We start from the raw sequence: 21,545 nt of genomic DNA on the forward strand, positions 1-21,545 counted from the left end.
AGGCTGATGCTGGGCTCTAACTCACAAACTGTGAGCTCATGACCTGAGCCAAAGTCAGACACTTAACCTACTGAGTCACCCAGGCATCATTCTCTGAGTGATTTTAAATGTTATTGGATGATTGCTATCTGTATTTCTTCAGTACTTCAAAAAAACAATATTATCTTGTCTTCATTTTTTATGAGTAAAATGTAAGTTCCTTAGATACTTTATAAGTCCTTCAACAAAGCTCTGAATGTTGTTCTGGTATATTGTAAGGTGTCTTGACCCAGCCTATAATCTGAAAATAGCCTCAGAGTTTGAGAAATGACTGGTTGGTTCAGTGACCTTGCTAAAGTTCCCATAAAGGAGATATTAAGAAGTAATATATATATATATATATATATATATATATATATATATATATATATATATACACACACACACACACACACACACACACACACACACACACACAAGGCTTGAGTAAACAAATTTCTATTATAAATCAACACAAACATTGACAATATATAATCATTTTGGACCTCAAGTAACATAAAGAAGGAGTAAAATAAAAGAGTGATGCTCATGTGTATTACTCTGTTTCTTCTAAATTAACTGAGAATACCTGAAAATCCCAACTAGATATACTGTCTCAATTACCTATACACATTAAGTATCTCAGGCTTACCTGTGCTCACATTTGGTGCTCTCTCTTTAGTTAATTCCTTTTAGAATTATTTCTGGAAGGGAAATCAAAGCAAGATGTGTAAACTCTTGCCTAGTGAGCTCATGCTGTAACTTTGATGAATGGTACTTGAATCAGTGGAAAGACATTTATAGGTTCTCTGGAACCCTAAGAGTGAACAGTATTAAAATAAGCAGCAAAAGGTTCTAAATCAACAAAAGTGATATGATTTCTGGGTTTGTTTTAATAGAAAAAGTCTCTGAATAACTAAATCAATGCCCCATTTAGTATTTCTTCCTCAGCCATCATTTGCCATGTTAATTGCCTCCCTAGTTCAATCCTTGTTCCATATCCTTTTCTGATTATATCTTGCTCTCTAATATAAATCATTCTTCAAATGTTAAATAATTCTGTACAGAGAATTCCCAAATATTTTCAGGGAACCAGATCTTTGTATTCAGTCTGGAGTACATTATACTGATTAATGCTGTATTTTCTACTTTCTTCCTAGGCTGCCTTAGGTTCTTAGTTCTTTTTTTTTTCCCCCACCTTGTCCCCCTACTAAGAAACAAAATGAAAAGCTGGTGAATGGCAAGTTATTGGTTGAAGAAAGATCTTGAGATGATAAATAGAAAGTGGCTACTCCAAACTGTAGGATCCTGGTCCACTTTACACCCTGGAAGCATTCTTAGCTGCAAACACAAAACAAAACACATAAACATGCACAAGCCAAAAACCAAACAAACCAACCAAGCAAACAAACAACAACGACAATAAAACAATGGATTCCTCCTAACCGTGTATGCTATTTAATGGAATACAGAAAGCTACAATAGGGCAGAGTCTATGTATATTAATTCCAGTTGGCAGGTTTCATGTAGGATATAGCTTGACAAAGGAAGAGCCACTTTGATAACTAAGACATGAATGGCAGCGGTGGGATTGTAGATGGATTGTTTACATCAGGAATTTTAAAAAATAATAAAAAAATAATCTACTCCCCTCCTTCTTAAATTAGCTTTTTTACCGTAATTTTTTTCTTCCACTTTTGGGACATGTTGTCTAATTTCTAAGAGTCTCTAAATGATCCCTATATTGTGCAAAAATCCTCCAAATATGGTTGAGGAAAATTCAGTGTAGTCCAGCTGTTTTCATACTTTTGTTTAAACCAACCAGACTCATATCTTGCTAACATAAAGGAGTAACTCTGCTAATTCTGTCCATCCAATAGTCATATTTATAGAAGAAACAGAACAATATTATATTCAGTTAAAAGTCTTTTATTGTTTTATATACATTAAAATTAGATGCACTGATTTTTTATCTCACTTGCCTGTTTTTTCATAAAATATTTTATTTTCTGTCCTGATTATTAAAATTTTAGTATACAATGAAAGGAATGAAGACTCAATAGAGAGCAATTTAGGCCATCAATTGTATTAAGTGGCACTCTCTTCATTATGTTGGGCAAGAGTGAGTTTATATCTATTCATTTCTTTATAACTATCATTATTATCCTGACTTGCCAACCCAGACCTTTCTACTGAATGCGTTCAACTACTCATCAGTCTTTTTCACAAAGATAGCTTTTAAGCACATAAAAGTCAATATAGCCATGAATTAACACTCTCTTCACTGATCTTTATATTCTACTTCTAATCTTGTAGAGAGATTTGTCACTGACCCCACTCCTTAAGCCAACTAATCAAGAGACATTTGAATCATTCCCCTTCCCTTCTACCCTACATCCAATCAGTTGTCTTGTCCTTAAAAATTTACTCCAAATTGTCTCACATATTCTTTTCTTCATTTCATACCTATGGTTAAGTTTAGATCTGACTGCCATGTTTCCCATTATGGTGTCCCTGATTTCCATTCATTTCCTACACTGCTCAGATCACATCAGACTTGACTTAGCAACAGCATTTGTCACGTTGGATTAGTTTCTGTTCCTTGAAATACTTTTCTAGGATGTTACATTCTCTTGGTTTCTTTTCTCAATGATTACTGGTTATGTTTTACTTCCATATTTTCTCCCAAACTCCCTGGCCTATTTGAATGTCTTCTGGGCACTCATTCCTTTGCTAATATCATCATGTTTAATGGCTTCAAGTACTATCTTTATGCTGACCACATTTATAAGGCTAGTCTGGACTGTTCCTCTGAACACGAACATTATGTGTGCCTAATGAACATCTCTGCCCCATGTCTTGGACCCATATCGCAGAGAAAGTCCAAAGTCAAATTCCTGAACTCCAACTACTCCCCACACACTGCTCTCACAGCTTTTTTTATTTAGTCCAAAAATCTTGGGTTATACTCCATTACTGTTTTGCTTTCCTATAACAAATCTATCCATCAGCAAACCCTACCTTCAAGATATACCCCATTTCCAACCATATCTCTTCACGTATATTTTAACTGACTTTATTGTAAATATCTCCTAACCTACCTCCTTAATTCCACCCTTCTTCCACACAGTCTTTTCCCAACACAGCAGCTAAAACAGTCACATTAAAATAGATCAGATCGTGTCATGCTTTTGTTCAAAGCCTCCAGTGGCTTCCCATCTCATTTATGGCCAGAGTTGAAGGCCTTGCAATAATGTGCCTGTCTGTAAGTAATCTGACCCATCATGACATTCTGATCTCATCTCTTCTTGTTCTTTTTGCTTTAGAGATGCTGGCTTTGCAAATTACCCTCCAATAAGCTAGAGAGCACCCACATTAAAGCCTTTGTACGTGTTACTCCTTTTGCCTGTAACTCTTTTCTGTCACCTCTTTCAAGTCTATTTGTCCCTAGCAGTCAGTGGTGTGCTAGTAAATATTTAACAACCAGAGATATATATGCATTTATATAAGTACATATGTTTATTGCTATTTTACTGGTATGAAAGACATGAAACACCCAATTTACAGTTATAAAACATGCATTACACTTTATGGTAAATTCCACATAGCCTATTGATTCTAACAGAATGCTTATGTTGATTTTTTTTGTCAAACCTTTGCATCCATTCACCACCTATTGTTGTAACTCAACGAATATTGCCAGAATCTTAAAATAAATAATGCTAATTCAGCAAAGAAGTTGCTCAGGTCATTGACAAATAAGTTTGGGTGCTGGTTAATATTTTTTGTTTATATTAATGTGTAGTTAAAAGATGTCTGTATGTACTTCACTTTTTAATCAATTACATGAATATTTTTTCTAAGTTTTCCTTAAAATATTTTATCAACTTTTCATATATTCAAAATGTAATTGTTACACATGTGAGTTTAATAATGCTTTACTTTCTCAGGTCTAGGCAATCACTGAATCAGTAAATGGAACCTTGATTTAGTCGCATTTGCTGAATTCCCTTGTGAAAATACTTACACTGCCAATGATTTTCAAATTACTAAGATGACACCACAGAATATGGAGTTGGGAAAGGATCAAAAGTATAACACCATTCTATAAAATTTCGACAGTATAGATAAAATAGACATAAATGACACCAAGAGCACAAATAATAGTAAAATATAGTAATTCAATTAGAAAGTTATGAGTTTTCAGTATTTATTATTTTTTTAAATACGATGTTGAATTGTAAATTTACTACTTAATTTTAATAACGGCTATATTTACTAACCAGCTTCTCAAATTCTTGAAATTTTAACAATCTGCTCCTGTGATCCAGTCCTAGCTAACTCCAACACACTGCTATTACAGTCCTCATTAAAACGGCAAGCCCAAACTAGATGCTTCACACACCCCCCACCCTCCCAGCAATCAATACAACCTAATCTTCTACATATAATGTAGGTAATTATTTTGCTTAAAATTTTTTTTTCACTAATCTGCCTTCTCTAGAATGTAAGCTTCATGAAGGCAGTGATTTTGTCTGTCTCTAATACAGGGCTGGATTCCAGTGGGCACTGTTTAACTACTAGTTGGGGGAAGGACTGGCTCTATAGATAAAGGGATAAAAGAATCAGTCCAAAGCCACTCTTCATGCTCATATGCTTGTATAATCTCTAACATCAGATTCCTCAGGCTGCCATCAGAAAGGTCCTTCTCTATCTCCATCTTACTTGGACATTGGACTCTTTTACATATATTTTCATATCTTGTGTTCTTATCTTAGGGTGTCTTCACCAATCCCTTTTGGGTCAAACTATCTCTTATGGTTTTGCTTAAAGAATTTCACTAGTATAGACTCAAAGAACAGGCTTACATATTCCATATATATTTATTTTTTCTTGGCATGATCCGTTTTTTGTTTTTTGTTTTTTGTTTGTTTGTTTTTTGTTTTGCTTAGTGTCATAGGTTGAATTGCCACACTCCCAAATTTATATGTTGGATTCCTAACCCTCAGCATGTGGCCTTATTTGGAAATAGATAGGGTCTTTACAGAAGTAGTCAAGTTAAATTGAGGTCTTAGGATGGTCCGTGATACAGTATTAGTAATATTCTTATGAAAAGGGAAAATTTGGACATACAGATACTCTCACAGGAAACAGGATGTGACGATGCAGGAACAATGCCATGTGAGGATGAAAATGGCCATTTACAAGCTAAAGAGAAAGGCCTAGAACAGATCTAGCATTCACAGACCTCAGAAGGAACTGACTCTATCAATACCTTGATTTCAGACTTTTAGCTTCTGTAACTGTGAAGCAGTTATTTGTTTATTTGTTTATTTTTGAGATAAAGCAAGAGTGAGTCGGAGAGGGGGAGACAGAGAGGGAGGGAGAGAGAATCCCAAGCAGGCTTGTGGAGCCCTATGTAGGGCTCAGTCTCACCAACTGTGAGGTCATGACCTGAGCCAAAATCAAGAGTTGGACTCTTAACTGACTGAATCACCCAGGTGCCCCAGTAAATTTTTGTTTTTAAGCTTCCCAGCTTGTGGCACCTTGTTGCAGCAGCCCTGGAAAATTTATACATTTAATATTCAAAGGAGGTAAATTAAATTTAGTAGGTTTATTTGTTTTATATCTTGTCTAGTATTATTCTAAATTCAAAACTTGATGCTCCGATGCATTTCCGTGGGTTTTAAAGCACTCTACTCATTCAGCTAATATTCATTAAGGACAGCTATGGGTTGGGGGTTGTTTTAAGCAATGAGGGCACAGCAACGAAAACACAACAAATAAAAATCCTCGCCCTGTGGAGCTTTTATTCTAGTGGAAAAGGACAAATTGTTGTCAAAATTAATAAGTAAATTAGTATAACAATAAGTAAATGAGAGCAATGGCAATACAAAACAGAAGTGAGTAAAATTGAGGAAGACAGGACAAATGAAGTCTTCGGAAAACATAGGGATAGTACTCTGTGGCCAGTTTGCTGATGGAAAGATGAGAGTGGATGTTATTCAGTGGATTTGGCAACAAGGGAACTAACTCTTAAAAGTGAGATCACATGAGCATTTTCAGTGTAGTGTACAGCTTCTATAAAGACGAGGAGAGTTTCCACTAGAAATTAGGGGAAGCAAAGTAAGGTTACTGTTTGGTAGAAACAGATGCGTGATGCTGAGTCTCCTTTGAGGAAGGACTTGCAGCCAGGCTGGGGAGTGTGATCCACACCCTACTGCCAGCTGTCAGCTCCTTCAAGATCTATCTCAAGTGCTGATAGACACCTTGCTGAAGCTATGTCTTTCCAGGACAACCCTCATCTAGTGACTGAGTGAGATGGGTTGTATAAAGGCTGGATGTATAAAGACTGGACACTCAGGCAATACATCCCTGCCGCATTAGCCTAAATGTTGTTGGATGTGCATCCCAGACTAATATCTTCCTCTGTCCTTTTGTGTTCCCTCTCCATCCTTCACCATTGATCCCCAATAAATACCCTGTGTCCAAATCCTCACTCAGTCACTATTTTCTATTATATATAGATAACTCTTTTCACAGATTTGGCTACAAGAACTTGCATAAATTCAAGTTCTGTATACTTTTTTTTAGATGACAGTCATTATATAGCATGTGTTATGCAAAGATTAAAGAAAGAGGTGTTTACACCTTTCACAGAACAAATATAGAGAGCTCTAAGAATTCCAATACCTGTTAGCTTTCACTAATCTACCAGTTTATGATCTTATGCTCACTGGAGAAATAGAATAAAAGTTAACATTTGGTGGAAACTTTCTATTTTAGCTGAGTTAACTATTTGGTTGTTCATATCTGTACCCAACATATCCAGGATACTATCTTTTAATTCTTGTTGTTTTGTTCCTACTGTTGAGCAGACTCTCAATAAATCTTATTAACCCAAGTTCCTCATTTGAGCAACATGTCAAATTATCTAGTATTCTCAGCAATCAACAGCATGACATATTTATCACTTTTTAATCATTGCTTCCTTTTCCATGGTTGCAATTTCACCCATCAACAACATATTACTCCATGAATCCAAATATTAGGAAAACACAGTAAAATTGTATAGCCAGAGAGAATAAAACGAATGTTTAATGTTTGCTCCTTAGCTACATTTTCTTGCCTAGGAATCCCTTCCTAGAAAAATATTCACATACTGGCTAAAAGCCCCACTCTACAAATCCTATAAGAAATATCTTTCCAGCCTCATCTTTCATGTGTTCAGGACTTTCTGTTTACTCTCTTTATCAAAAGACCAAATATCTGTTCACATACTGATGGATTCAGCTTCCATGCCTCTAGTAATCAAAAAAGTAATAAATCCTATGTCATTTTTCTATCACACAGTAAAAACAACAGCATTTTGCATTTACATAATTCAACAAGCACTCAAGTATTTTGTGACTACCATTTAAATTAGAGTGTAGTACCCATCCTGCTATGTTGTACATTGTGTTACTATCCTTTAGCTTCTAGTGAAACATGTTACCAGATTATTAACTTTCTACATCACTTACATCTAGTAGATGGTAAGAGTACACCCTGGCTACTATTATTGCTCACTTAAACCATTCAAGAATGTGGACAGATGAGGCTTTCACACATGAGGAAACTTCTTTCCCAGGAATAAGATTCTTTCTATAAAACATTCATGTTTCTTTGAGTTACTTAATGTTCCTATTACTTTATGTGACTCACCTCTGTGCTTGTAAGGGATATTCATAACTTGTTTCCCAGTTCACATGATCCTACCATATTGCCTCTCAGTGATACTGGAGCCACAATGGGTACCCATCGATTACTAATTAATAGTAAATTTATCTATAAATTAATGAAAATTAGCCATATACAATTGAATTCTTAGTCAAGTTTACACAATCCTTCTAATATCTTCCTCCAAATACTGTCAAACATGTTACCCTCTTACCATTCTTAAATTTGCAGAAAAATATAGGCAGTGGCATGGTTGCATGATTAATTTGTTATATTTTTACATTAGACTTATATTTAAAAGATCAAAAGCAATGAGAATTCATGGCCATGTTTGAAGGCCAAGGGATTAGTTTACTATATTCTAAAATTACATTTGCAGTTTTCTTGTGTTGCTTCTTGAATATACTTGAATCTTCTGACAACATTCTTTAACTTTTATTCTCAAAACTTCAGTCACTTGAATTGTCCACCATTGCCTTAACGATTCAGTGTTAGATTATGTGCCAAAAGAAATAAACATATAAATATGTATACCCTTGAAATCTTAAAGTAATTTTAGTGATTGGGTATATGAATTTGCTTCCGTATTGCATATGTGTTATATGTGACATATATAAAATGTGTTTATAATATATGTGCATACATACATATCCATACGTATGGAATGCATAATGTGATAAACACCTTATTGAAAATGACAATGCCTTTTTGTTTTTTTATTTTATTTTTTAGTGTTTATTTTTTTTTTGAGAGAGAGAGAGAGCTCAAGCAGGGGAGAGGCAGAGAGAGGGGGAGACCCAGAATCCGAAGCAAGCTCCAGGCTCTGAGCTGTCAGCAAAGAGCCTGATGCGGGGCTTGAACCCACCAACCAAGAGATCATGACCTGAGCCAAAGTCAGACGCTCAACCTACTGAGACACCCAGGCACCCCAACAATGCCTTCTTAAATTATTAGAGTATGATATAGTGAATCATAAAATAAAACCATACTCTAAAAAGAAAATAAAACTTTCTTTTAAAAATCAAGAAAGCAGATAGTGTAATATTTAAATTGGTACTATAGAGAAATCATCAATTTTGAGTTACTTATGGATCTATGTTCTCAACTATACCCTTACTAATAGAACTAGACATTGGTATATATGTTTATATTTGTAAAGCAATGTTTTGGTGTTTTTCTTAATTAATGGTTTTAAATATAGTTAGCAAATATTTCAAATTTTTCAATATAGTAATATTAAATATTCTTTCTTAAATGGTAACTACAACCAAAAAAAGTCCTATATAAAGAATCTTATATTTTTAAATGAGTTTTAAGCATCATAAATAAAAACTAAAGAAAAAATAGATAAATTATGGAGAAAGTAAGAAGCAGAAAAAAAAAAAAAACTATGCCAACGTTTCAATAGGCATAATATATCTATGTGATAAACTTAATATTTCTTATTTGTATATGCATTTTGAGGCCCTCAATTTTTTATAAATTATGCAAACAAGTATTTTGGAATAATCATACTTAAGTACTTCTGGATTTCTTTTTAATTATTATTTCATTATTATTTTCCCCAAAAATGCATTTCTATTTAAGGTAGAGTATTTCTACAAACATTCAATATTGAGTAATAAAATATTTTTATCTAATATTTTAGGACTTTGAAATTATGTTTCCAATTCTCTTGATTAAAAAATCTCTTAAAAGGGATATCTGAATGGCTCAGTCAGTTGAGTCGTTCGACTCTTGATTATGTCTCAGGTCATGATCCCAGGCTTGTGGGACTGCGCCCCTCTTGGGACTCCACACGGAGCATGAAGTCTGCTTAAAATTCTCTTTCTCCCTCTGCCCCTCTCCCCCACTCACACTCATGCCCTCTCTCTCAAATAAAATAAAATAATAAAAATAAAAATAATACATAAAGTCTCATAAATATCATAAATAATATTATTTTCCATAGCATGCACATCTCCAGATGATAAGAATCTTAAAACTTCATTATTTATAGAAATCATATGTCATGTGTTCAGTACATATCAATTATATGGAGGTCAGTTTCTTTTTATCTTTCAAATACAATTTTTACCTGGACCAATAGAATATATCTATATGCACTGTAGCAGAAATATTTGAAATGTGTGTGTTTATGTATATGTATGTTTATATGCACTCCAACTCTGGAGAGAACGTTTGGGTGGGTAGGTGGGAGAGAGAGAAAAGAACGGAAGAAAAAATAATATTGAGGAAATATATAGTCTTGATTTAATAATGTTGGGGTAGATCTAGAATGCCAACTATGAGTAATAAATGTGTGTGCATGTATTATATGTGTGTGCATGTGTATGCGTGTGCATGTGTGTGCATATATATTTGTGTGTGTGTGTGTGTGTGTGTGTGTGTGCACGTGCGTGTGTGTGTATTCCAAATTTGAATGCCATTGCTGTGTAGCAAATTACCCCCAAACCCGGAGTTTTCAAAACAACAGTGATTTTGGAAATCAGGAAGTTTAGCAGGGCTTATCTGAGTAATTATTTGATCCATGTGGCATTGGTCCCGTTACTTGGTGGCATTCAGTCGATACCTGGACTTGTACGGATGCGTAAAGATGTGTCTACTCATATGCCTAGTGCCTCAGTGGGAAAAGCTGGAGGAGCTCAGATGGATCCGTTGCCCTTTCTATCTCAGGGCTTCTCTATGTGCTCTCTCAGGCTGTGTAGCTAGACTACTTACATGACAGCATATGGCTCTCAAAGACCAAGGGAGAAGTTTTCAGTACTTTTAAGTCCAGGGCATAAAATGCAATAATGTGACTTCCATTGTACTGCATTCATCAAATCAATCATAGTTCAGCCCTGATTAGCAGTATTGGTATTTGATTCCCTGCAAAAAGAACATAAGCAGGTAATGGCCTCTTGGAGCAAGATGAATCTTTCCTTTCTAAGTTGACCACTCTTTCTTCTATTGTCCAAAAGACTCAATCCTTAGCTTTTGGAGTCACATCTTTCAGTTACCCAAAATTACCCACTATTTGTCTGATATCTTCTTGCTGTTATTCAGAACTTGGATTCCAATGCTATCAGAATCCGGCCAGGGCAAGGCAACCAGACATTGTTTCTGAAACACATTGGCAAGATGCAGACATATTCCCAAAATCCATTTCAGCCTCTTTGCAGCATTTTCTCTGATTTACTCAAAAGAAATCAGATAATCATAGGGAAGTGATTGTGACAGCAGACTCTGAATTCTAATTGTCCGGACTGAATATTGGCTATCTCAAACCTGCCTGTCCTTGGGTAGTTTTCTTATCCTTTCTACTCTTATAATCCTTTTTTTAATGGGATAATATGAATAACTTCCATAGGCATTTGATGTGAGAATCTAGTGTGATGATCAACATAAAGCATTATTCATAATGCTTGATAAATACTTAATAACTGCCCGTAGTTCCATCATTATTGTCATCATCACCATTGAAATTTATTCCCAGATAGGTTTTTTTTTTTTAAATCCATAGTTTATTTTCTCCATATAGTGCTGTCTCATTATATTTTTGATGAATGGGGTAGTCATGCTGAAAGCCTGAAAATATATAAACTATTTGGCTTTCACAAATGCCCTGGCAGCCCTGTGATTTTATTAGTATGGTTATTAAATATATTAACTAGCAAGACTGATCTTTTGAAGTTATAGATCACATTGAAACACCAATAACAGATATAAAAATAAATAAAATAGGAAAAAAAAAGTCAAAATCATTCAAAATTAGAAGTATCTTTGATGATAGATCAATATAACTATATTCTCCTTAAATCTGTCTGATTTATGACTCTAAATCCACAGAGATGGTAACACTTACTTTTGTATGATGTTCCTCTCTCTTTTCTCTCTGCCTTTCTCCCTCTCCCTCCTCCCACCCTCTCTTTTGTCACTCTTTCAAAACAGGTCAAGCCTCTCTTGTAGACGCCACAGGTTAATTCCTTGAAATAATGTCACTGTAGTGTTAGGATTTTAATGTCAGGAAGTCCTGGGTTATATTTAAAGTTTTGTAAGTTTCTGGTCTAGGGAGAATTTTTTTTTAAGCTTTGAGCTTTTTCTCTCATGAAGTGTATGGGGAAAATATATGAGATATATATACCTGAAAGGAGAACCTAAGTCCGTACTCAAAACTTGTGAATTCTTCCTCCTTTTATCCTCAGGAGAAATAAAATGCTTCACCATCAATTTTCATGGTAGGAAGAGAAAAAATATAGAGGAGGAAAATTGAATCTTCCTACTAAAGCATAAAAATGTCTTCCTTCATGAATTTATGGTTGCTAATTCCATGAGTCATAGCTGGAGGCTAAATATGTCGAGGGGTTTTGTTTTTGTTTTAATTCTAGGATGCCAGTGTTTAATATAATACATATTTTTTTCTTTAAAAATGAAATCAGTTATATAACAAAAATGGAAATAAATATCTGAAGTTAATCTGTTACCCACTGACACTTTAGAGTCTCAAATGTGGGAAATGTAGCTTTAGAGATAACCTTGCATCTGCTCAGCCACAGCTAGTAGTAATAACATCTGACAAGCAGTGAAGCTTAGTCAGTCTTGACTTTACAGGGACAGCAACAAAGCTATTCAAACCACCAATCCCATGAGGAACAAAAGAGAGAAACAGAGTATTTGAATCACTGAGAACCTAATCCCTACCATTCTCTTATGATCATTTTCCAATGAATCCAATCCCTATAGCTATATACATTCAAAATCCTTTGTTCATGTCAGATGACCATGTAAGATGAACACACCTTCTTTACAAGGCGATCCTACTTCTATATTTACCCTTCCATAACCTACAAACATTCCATTCTGCCATAAAGTACTCTTTGGTCCATACTCATCCATTTTGATAACTATGACCTCTGAAATCTGGATTTTGTTTCTCATTTAATGAAATACATTTTCTGTATTACTTAACTTTACAGATTTGGATACCTATTTCCCTACCAGTAAATACCCTAATCATAACATTCTAATATCATAAGCTCTGTCTTATATGTGTCTGGATCCCACATTTTAAACAGAGCAGAAACGTATTCAGCATATATTGAATTGGTGATGAGTGAAGAAAATAGATTGCTGGAACTGTGTTGTTAATGGATACATATAGATTCAATGTCAATGAAGACAAGAAATTATGGAAGCCACATTATCCTTACAAAGTCAGAAGGGAAAATACAGAATACGTAGCAGTACATGATATACTAAATATTGAAACAAACAGCAGTCAAATAGCTAACATAAAGAATCTTCCAGATACCTAGAACACTACAGTAAGGAAGTTGGAAAGATGAATTATTACTACCAAGATTTTAAGTGTCATCATGTAAAAGATGACTAATTAAACTTCTAAACATTTCTAAATCTCTCAGTTGTTCATTTTTTTTAAAGAAACAGATATTCCAATGAAATAATGAGCATCTTGAGGACAGATATCTTGTCTTCTGAACTCTAAGTGAATATCTCAAATTTGATCATTCATGAGAATCACAGAAGGAACTTGCCACAAATACTGATCTTTGGGCCCACTCCCTGGGATTCTGATTCAGTAGATCAAAGGTGGCTTCCTTAAAGTTGCATGATAATTGGCATTCCATGTAATTCTGTTACTAAGTGCACTTGTACCACATTCAGGAAACAGTGGGACTCCAGTATATTTTAATATACATTAAGTAATGATATAATAGACTTCAAAATAATGAGCTATCAATTGAACAAATTAAGAAAACATACTTTTGAGTCAAAGTGCATAAGGTAGTTTAGACATGGAAGAAAACTTACTTGTTTCTCTTATAAGTGCAAATACATACCTTAGGTGTTTCTGTATGGATTTGAATGTGCATGCTGGTTTATTTGTTCTAACTTGTAGGAATTTTATTTTGCAGTCTTGTGTAGTATTATCTAAAAACTAGATTTGTACATTTCCATCTTAAGTTCTTTATAGTGGATAAAAATGCAAGAGAACATTTTGGAGAATATATTGTTATATAGGAATATCCTCAGTCAGGGAACAAAAACATATGGTAGGCCAGTGAGTCGGGTTCAACACGTAATGCTTATAACCACAGATGAGTTTTCAATGTTATGAACTCGTATTCAGCAGAACTGTATTCCCAGTTACAGACCCCTACATATCATGGTGATTGGGAAGCAGTAGTCAGAAGGTAATTTGCAGGCAGTGGGGCACCTGCAATCGTTTACCAGGAAGCTAATAAGAAACAAAACAAAATGATACAAGGGTAATCACATCCTGTCGATTCAACCCAGCATCACAAGAGAATAAGAGGCAACATTTCCAGTTAAAATTTTTGAAGTAAACATTGCTAGCGAAGCTTATCCAACAAACATTCAGAATATGCCATTGCCAGTTGCCTAGCATGCATTGAAAGGACAGAGTTTACTTTAAAATAATCAAACAGCGAAATAATTTTAGGTAATGTAGCTGCTCTGTATTTTTTCTTTAAAAATTTACTTAAAGGCCATGTTGTAGATAAGTATGTCCATATTAAGTTTATGTGGAAGGCAAAAGTAAGTTACAGTACAATCGCCAGGTAGATGGATACATCACAGAAAAAGCCAAACAAACAAACAAACAAATATGATTTCTTACTTGGACTGTGTAAATATAGTTTATCCAAGCCTTGCATAAGAGTGTAACCTGCACAGTTTTGAAAAATAAACATTGCCATTGGATATTATTTGTCATCTGTGTGCATGTATGTATTCCCATATGTATATTCATTTATTGGCAATGCAAGATGGAGATAAAAAGTAAAGAAATGTGTAAATACATAATGGTAGCACTTCATCTTTTGAGTTTTGTCTTTTCAAAGTGGCCTGGACCCACATGCATTGGACTCACCTGTGGGGCTTGTTATGGCTGTTGGTCATGGTCAGTGAGAGGATGGTACCTCCAGTTGACCCACAAGCTGAACCCAGGCAATCAGAGGCTCCTCACTCTCTCTCTTGTCCTTGGAATAGGCTTTCCACCCACCGTTCCCAGAGTGGAAACAGTTTTTAAGAAAGCAGCTTTGAGAGAGTAATATGTTGTTGAGACTATCTAGACCATATATGTGACTGAACCCAGCTAAGGCCTCTATATAAACTTTTAGAAAAATTGCTGGTGGGTGGGTATGGAGATACATTCATCCTACAGTTTGCCCATATGAGTCTCATGTGTAAGTTCCTTTGCTTATTAAAAATGCCACCTTCTGGGATGCCTGGGTGGCTCAGTTGGTTGACTGTGGACTCGTTTTCTGCTCACATCATGACCTCATGGTTCATGGGATTGAACCCACATTGGGCTCCATGCTGACAGCGTAGAGCCTGCTTGGGATTCTCTCTCTCCTTTCTCTTTACCCCTCCCCTCAACTAATTTGTGTGACCCCCCCCCCATTAAAATAAATGAGCATTAAAAAATAAACAAAAACAAAAATATCTGCCACCTACCTATTTGGAATGGTCTGCCTCTTTCTTTGGTCTCCCTGTTTGAGGCCCAATTTCTTAAATCATTGGTGGAATGAATGTTTGTGTACTTCCCCCCACCCCAATTCATTATGTTGAAATTCTAGCTCCCAGTAGGGGCCCCTGGGTGGCTTAGTCAGTTGAGCATCAAACTTTGGCTCAGGTCATGATCTCACAGTTTATGGATTCCAGCCCCACGTTGGGCTCTCTGCTGACAGCTCAGAGCCTGGAGCCTGCTTAGAATTCTGTGTTTCCCTCTCTCTCTGCCCCTCCCCTACTTTCTCTCTCTCTCTCTCTCTCTCTCTCTCTCTCTCTCTCTCTCTCAAAAATAAACATTAAAAAAATTTTAAGGTAATTAGTTTTAGATTAGGTCATGAGAGTGGGGCCCTCAAGACAGGATTAGTGGATTTATAAGAAGTCGAAGAGAGCAATCTTTCTGTTTTTCTTTCTCCCTGTGCACAAACTGGGGGAAAGCCATAGGAAAACATAGTGAGAAGGCAGCTGCCTGCAAGCCAGGAAGAGAGCTCTCACCAGGAACCTGACACCTTGATCTTCCCAGTCCCTAAAAAGTGTGTGAAATAAGTCTCTATGGCTTAAGCAAGTGAGTCTATGTTATCTTTTCAGGGCAGCCTAAGCACATGAATGCAGTAGTCAATTAGAGCTGTAAGTAGGCCAGACCCACTCCAAATCACTAAATCAGAGACCCTAGGGCCTGGGTCCAAGGCAATCTCAAGGGAGTATTGAAACAAAGTCAAGTTTGAAAGCCACTAACAATATTGTAAAAATTAAGCTAACTGAATAAATGATCACCCACACTGGTACACTGTTTAGAATGAAAGGGAGTGCTTTAATAGTTAAGCAAAGACAGGGATATTCTGAAAATGACTTGGGAAAACCAGCACATAAAATCCCTTTGAGTAGATAGCTTCACATTTAACTCATAAAGTAATTTTGCTTAATGTTTTCACTATTTTAAAATGTAGCATCCTGAGAAAAGTGGAGCAAAATCAATATGTATATGTGTATGTGTGTGTACATGTGTGTATATGAGTGTAAGTACATGTATGTGTGCGTGTATGTGTGTGTGTGTACTTAGTCAAAATATATATTTAATTCTGTAAAAAAGCTGGCTATTGTGCTAAGCATTGAGGATGGAAAGTAACTTATGATTACTTTTTAACTTGTTTTTCTTTTTCTTTTCATTTCTTTCCCAAATTATTGGGAAAGTATGTTTGCCATTTTTTCCTATCTTCTTTCAACATCGTTTATATTTTCTAGTAAATTTATCAAATCTCAATATTTATAAAAACAATTTAATACTGATTAAATATCTATGCAAATGTTTACCAACATGGACAAAAGATTGTTCATCCATGATGGTAGAATTAATCTCTTAATAGATAGACAGAACAAGAAGAGTTCATGATAATTCTGGCTACTTGGAGTGTGTACAGAAGTCTTCTGCAGGGTGAGAGGGATCAAGGAGCAGGAAGGAACATTCAGATTTTGTTACAAGATCTTGTAATCTTGGATAAGGGATGTTAAAACTTTTTTGAACCAATATTATCCATCTGCAAGTAATCAGGTAATATGCTAGTATTTTAAACTATAAAATTAGAATGTGTTTTATATTGTTTAAACTTAATTGATTCTTCTGGAACAATTTGTGACATTTGCTTAAGAAATAATTCATTCAGGGTCGCCTGGGTAGCTCAATTGGTTAAGCATCTGGCTTCGGCAGGTCACAATCTCACCATCTGTGAGTTCAGACCCCGCATCAGGCTCTGTGCTTGCGGCTCAGAGCCTGGAACCCACTTCGGATTCTGTGTCTCCCTCTCTCTGCCCCTCCCCTGCTCACATTCTGCCTCTCTCCCTCTCAAAAATAAACATTTATAAAATTTTTTAAAAATAAATATTTATTCAGTGATACCATTTATCATTTTACTACTGAAAAATGCACAATCTTATCACTTAGCTTAAATAAAAGCTATGCAGTTTAGTAAAGAAGAAAAAATTGATCTCAGTTCACAGATGACATAATTGTATATGTAGAAAATCTTAAGGAATCAACAACAACAACAAAACGTCCTGGAACCAATAAGCATTATAACAAGATTTCAGGATACAGGGTTATATAAAAATAATTTTCTTATATACCAACAACGAAAAAGTGGAAAATGATTTTAAAACATAATGCCATTTAGGTTAGCTTCCTTCCAAAAGAAATACTTAGTAATAAATCTAACAAAGGAGATACAAAATTGTTATGAGTAAAACTACAAAATTAGGATGAAAGAAACAAAGAACTAAATAAATGGACAGATATTTCATGTTCCTTAATTGAAGACTCAATATTGTGAAGATGTCAGTTCTTCCCAGTGATATCTATAGCTGTGATGGAATGCCAATCCAAATCTCAGCAAGTTATTTCGTGGATATTGACAAACTGATTCTAAAGTTAATGTGTAGAGGCAAAGACCCAAAATAGTCAAGATAATATTTAAGAAGAAAAACAAAGTTGAAAGACTGATACTATCTGACTTCAGGATTTACTACAAACTATAGTAATCAAGAGAGCGTGGTGTTGATGAAAAAATAGACAAACATATAAATAGATCAGAATAGAAATTACAGAGGGGCACCAGGGTGGCTTAGTCGGTTGGGCATCTGACCAGCTCAGGTCATGATCTCACCATTGGTGGGTTCAAGCCCCATGTCAGGCTCTGTGCCAACAGCTCAGAGCCTGAAGCCTGCTTCGGATTCTGTGTCTTCCTCTCTCTCTCTACAACTCCCCTGCTCACACTCTGTCTCTGTCTCTCAAAAATAAATAAAAATGTTTAAAAATATTTTAAGAATAGAAATTCCAGAGATAGACCCTTGTACATATAGGCAACTGATCTCTGACAAAGGAGCAAAGATAACACAATGGAAAAAAATCATCTTTTCAGTAAATGGTTTGAGATGAATTGATATCATATGCAGAAACAATAAAATGACATAGACATTACATCCTTAGAAAAAGTAACTCATGATGTATCAGAGACCTAAATATGAAACACAAAACTTCAAAATTCCTGCAAGTTGGAGGATGCCTCAGGGACTCGGTTGAGTGCCTGACTCTTGATTTCAGATCAGATCATGATTCAGGGTCTCAGGATTGAGCCCCATGTCGGGCTCTGAACTGGGCATGGAACCTGTTTAAGATCCTCTCTCTCTCCCTTTGCCTTTCTCCCCTGCTTGTGCTCTTTCTGTCTCTCTCTCTCTAAATAGATGATAGATAGATAGATAGATAGATAGATAGATAGATAGATAGATAGATAAATAGATAAGTACAATTCCTACCTGGTAACATAGATGAAAACTAGGTGACCTTGGGTGTGGCAATGACTTTTTATAAACAATACCAAAATAATGAATTGTGACAGAAATAATAATCTGGACTCCAAAAAAAAAATTGTTATCATTCTACACTGTGAAAGATACCGTGAAGAGAATGAGGAGATAAATCATGTCCCGGCAGAAAGTATTTACAAAAGACAAATCTCATAAAGGACTGTTATATAAAATATACAACAAACTCTTAAAATTCAACAATAATAAAACAACTCAGCTTACAAAATGGACAAAAAACCTAACAGACATCTCACCAAATAAGACCTACTTATGGGAGTAAGAATTTGAAAAATGGTCCGACATCATCTGCCAGGGAAATAAATATGAAAACAAGACACTACTATACGCCTAATACAATGACCGAAATTTGGAACATTGACCAACAAATGTTGGTCAAGATATGAAGCCACAGGAACTCTCATTTACTGTTGTTAGGAATGCGAAATAGTATAGCCACTTTGACAGTTTGACATTGTCTTACAAAACTAAACAGACTTTTACCATGTGATCCAGTAATTATGCTCCTTGATATTTACTCAAGGAGTTAAAAACTTATTTCCAAACAAAAACCAGTAGACAGGTGTTTATAGCAGTTTCACTCATAATCACCAAAACTCAGAAACCACCAAGATGTCTGTTAGCAGGTGAACGTATAAACAACTGCATACCCGAAGAGTGCAGTATTATTTAGCACTAAAACAAAATGAGCTCTCAAGCCATGAAAAGACATGGAGAATCCTTAAATGTCTATTACCAAGTGAAGAAGACAATCTGAAAAGACCACATACAATCAACTTTCTGGAGAAGGCAAAATTACAGGGATAGTAAGGGCAAAATTACAGAAAAAGTAAAAAGATCAATGACTGCGAGGCATTGAAGGAGGGAGAGATGAATAGGTAGATCAGAAAAGATTACAAGGCAGTAAAACTGTAACTGAGGACTTTGGGCGATAATGATGTGTCCGTGTTGGTTAATCAATTATAGCAAATGCACCGTTCTAATTCAGGATGTTGGTAGTGGGAGAAAATGTGTGTTCGTGTGGCAAGGGAGGAATAAGGAGAGGGTAGACAGTAACTGTACTTTCTTCTCAATTTTGCTGTGGACCTAAATCTGCTCTAAAAAAGTCTATTTGGAAGGACAAAAGTTACTGTGCATTGGCGGTGTTCTAGGCTGCCCCACTTACACGCATCTGGGCAATGTGTTAGAAAAAGATTACTGTATTCTACAGCAATTTGACAAGCATTCTCCATTTACCTATGTGCCCTTGGGGTAGGTCATAGCTAAGCACATCCACTGGAGCACCCTCAAGAGAACTCTGAGTTTCAGAGGGTTCATAGACAGTCATTTCTGGGAAGTATGTGTCAATTCTGGATACACTGTTTTCTTTCTATAAGCAAATGTGGCTGACAAGCTTCTTCTCATTTTCTGTCAGACACACCTATATTATAGAAGAAGGGATATAATGGGAATGGAATAAAATTATTGAAATGTGTACTCTAAAACAGGGGTTGGGCTGATTTGTCTTCTCTGATTCTCTTAAATGAATGACATTCAAATTGTGTAAATGTATCGGGGTGCCTGGGTGGCTCTGTTGGTTAAGCATCTGACCTTTGATTGCGGCTCAGGTCATGAGTCTCAGGGTTCATGGGTCAAAGCCCCATGTTGGGCTCTGCACTGACAGTGTGGAGCCTGCTTGGGATTCTCTCTCTCTCTCTCTCTCTCTCTCTCTCTCTCTCTCTCTCTCTCTCAAATTGTGTAAATATATCTATCTTTCACTTTGTTTTTCTTTTAATTTCTTTTTAACATTTATTTATTTTTGAGACAGAGAGAGAGCTTGAACAGGGGAGGGTCAGAGAAAGATGGAGACACAGAATCTGAAACAGGATTCACGCTCTGAGCTGTCAGCACAGAGCCCGATGCAGAGCTCCAACCCACGGACCGCGAGATCACGACCTGAGCTGAAGTCTGACGCTTAACCGACTGAGCCACCCAGGCGCCCCTATATCTTTCACTTTGTAATGATTGATTTTGCTATTATATTTTTATTTCCAGCAAATGACACTTAAAGATTCGATTGTAAAAAATCATCCTTCTCAAACTTCTACACACCAGAGGCATGTCCCATTTATAACATATTCTTTTCAGAACAACATCTTTATTTTTTTCAAATATTAGAAAGTATATGTTTCTTTCATAAAATATTTTCATAAATTCTCAGCTTGTTCATTTCTGCATCGATTCAATTCCTTCTTATATAATTATCATACGTGATAAAACATTGTTCTTTGTATTAAGGATGCTTGAGGCTTTTTCATATGCATGAATTAGATGAATCATTTATTACCATATTATTATAATTTCTTTTGATAAGAATAATTTTCATTTCTATTTAGCTTCAGGAAAATTTTCCTGAACTCCCTCAATTAAAAATTCACAAATATTGAAAGTTGTGGGATCGCTTTTCCTGGTTCCTGAGGCTCTCCTCTCAAAGTCATTACACATATAATCAATTCAGTAAAACAACAAAAAAACCTGCTGCAGTGTTGTACGTTCTGAACAACTGATTGACTGATCCTTTCCACCTTTGAAAGACTACTTTTAGTTTGAATATACATACAACCCTGTGTTCTTTAATTACATCAACATATTGTCTGTAAAACTGTGTTCAGCTCTACAGTGAGCAGTTTTTATAATTGCCACTGTCCTATGAATTATACTGCTAACTAATCATTGGTGTGATTGGTCAAAGCTATTGGTCCCTTCTCAAAAAGAATATGATCCAAACATTTTTAGTAAAAGTAAAGAGGTGGTTGTTAAATGTTGTCCTATGTATGGAGTAGCAAATATGTTTATATTTTTACATGCATATATAATATAAATGTAAATACATATCTATCTATCTATCTATATACAAATAT

General features: G+C 35.5%; 1 protein-coding gene across 4 annotated transcripts in view; it reads left to right on the plus strand.

The window, feature by feature from the left end:
• Positions 1-21,545, plus strand: part of CDH18 (cadherin 18) — a 532,487-nt gene that overhangs the window by 393,800 nt on the left and 117,142 nt on the right. The window lies entirely within an intron of this gene.

The sequence above is a fragment of the Panthera leo genome, chromosome A1 (assembly GCF_018350215.1).
Source record: "Panthera leo isolate Ple1 chromosome A1, P.leo_Ple1_pat1.1, whole genome shotgun sequence".
Taxonomy (NCBI): Eukaryota; Metazoa; Chordata; class Mammalia; order Carnivora; family Felidae; genus Panthera; species Panthera leo.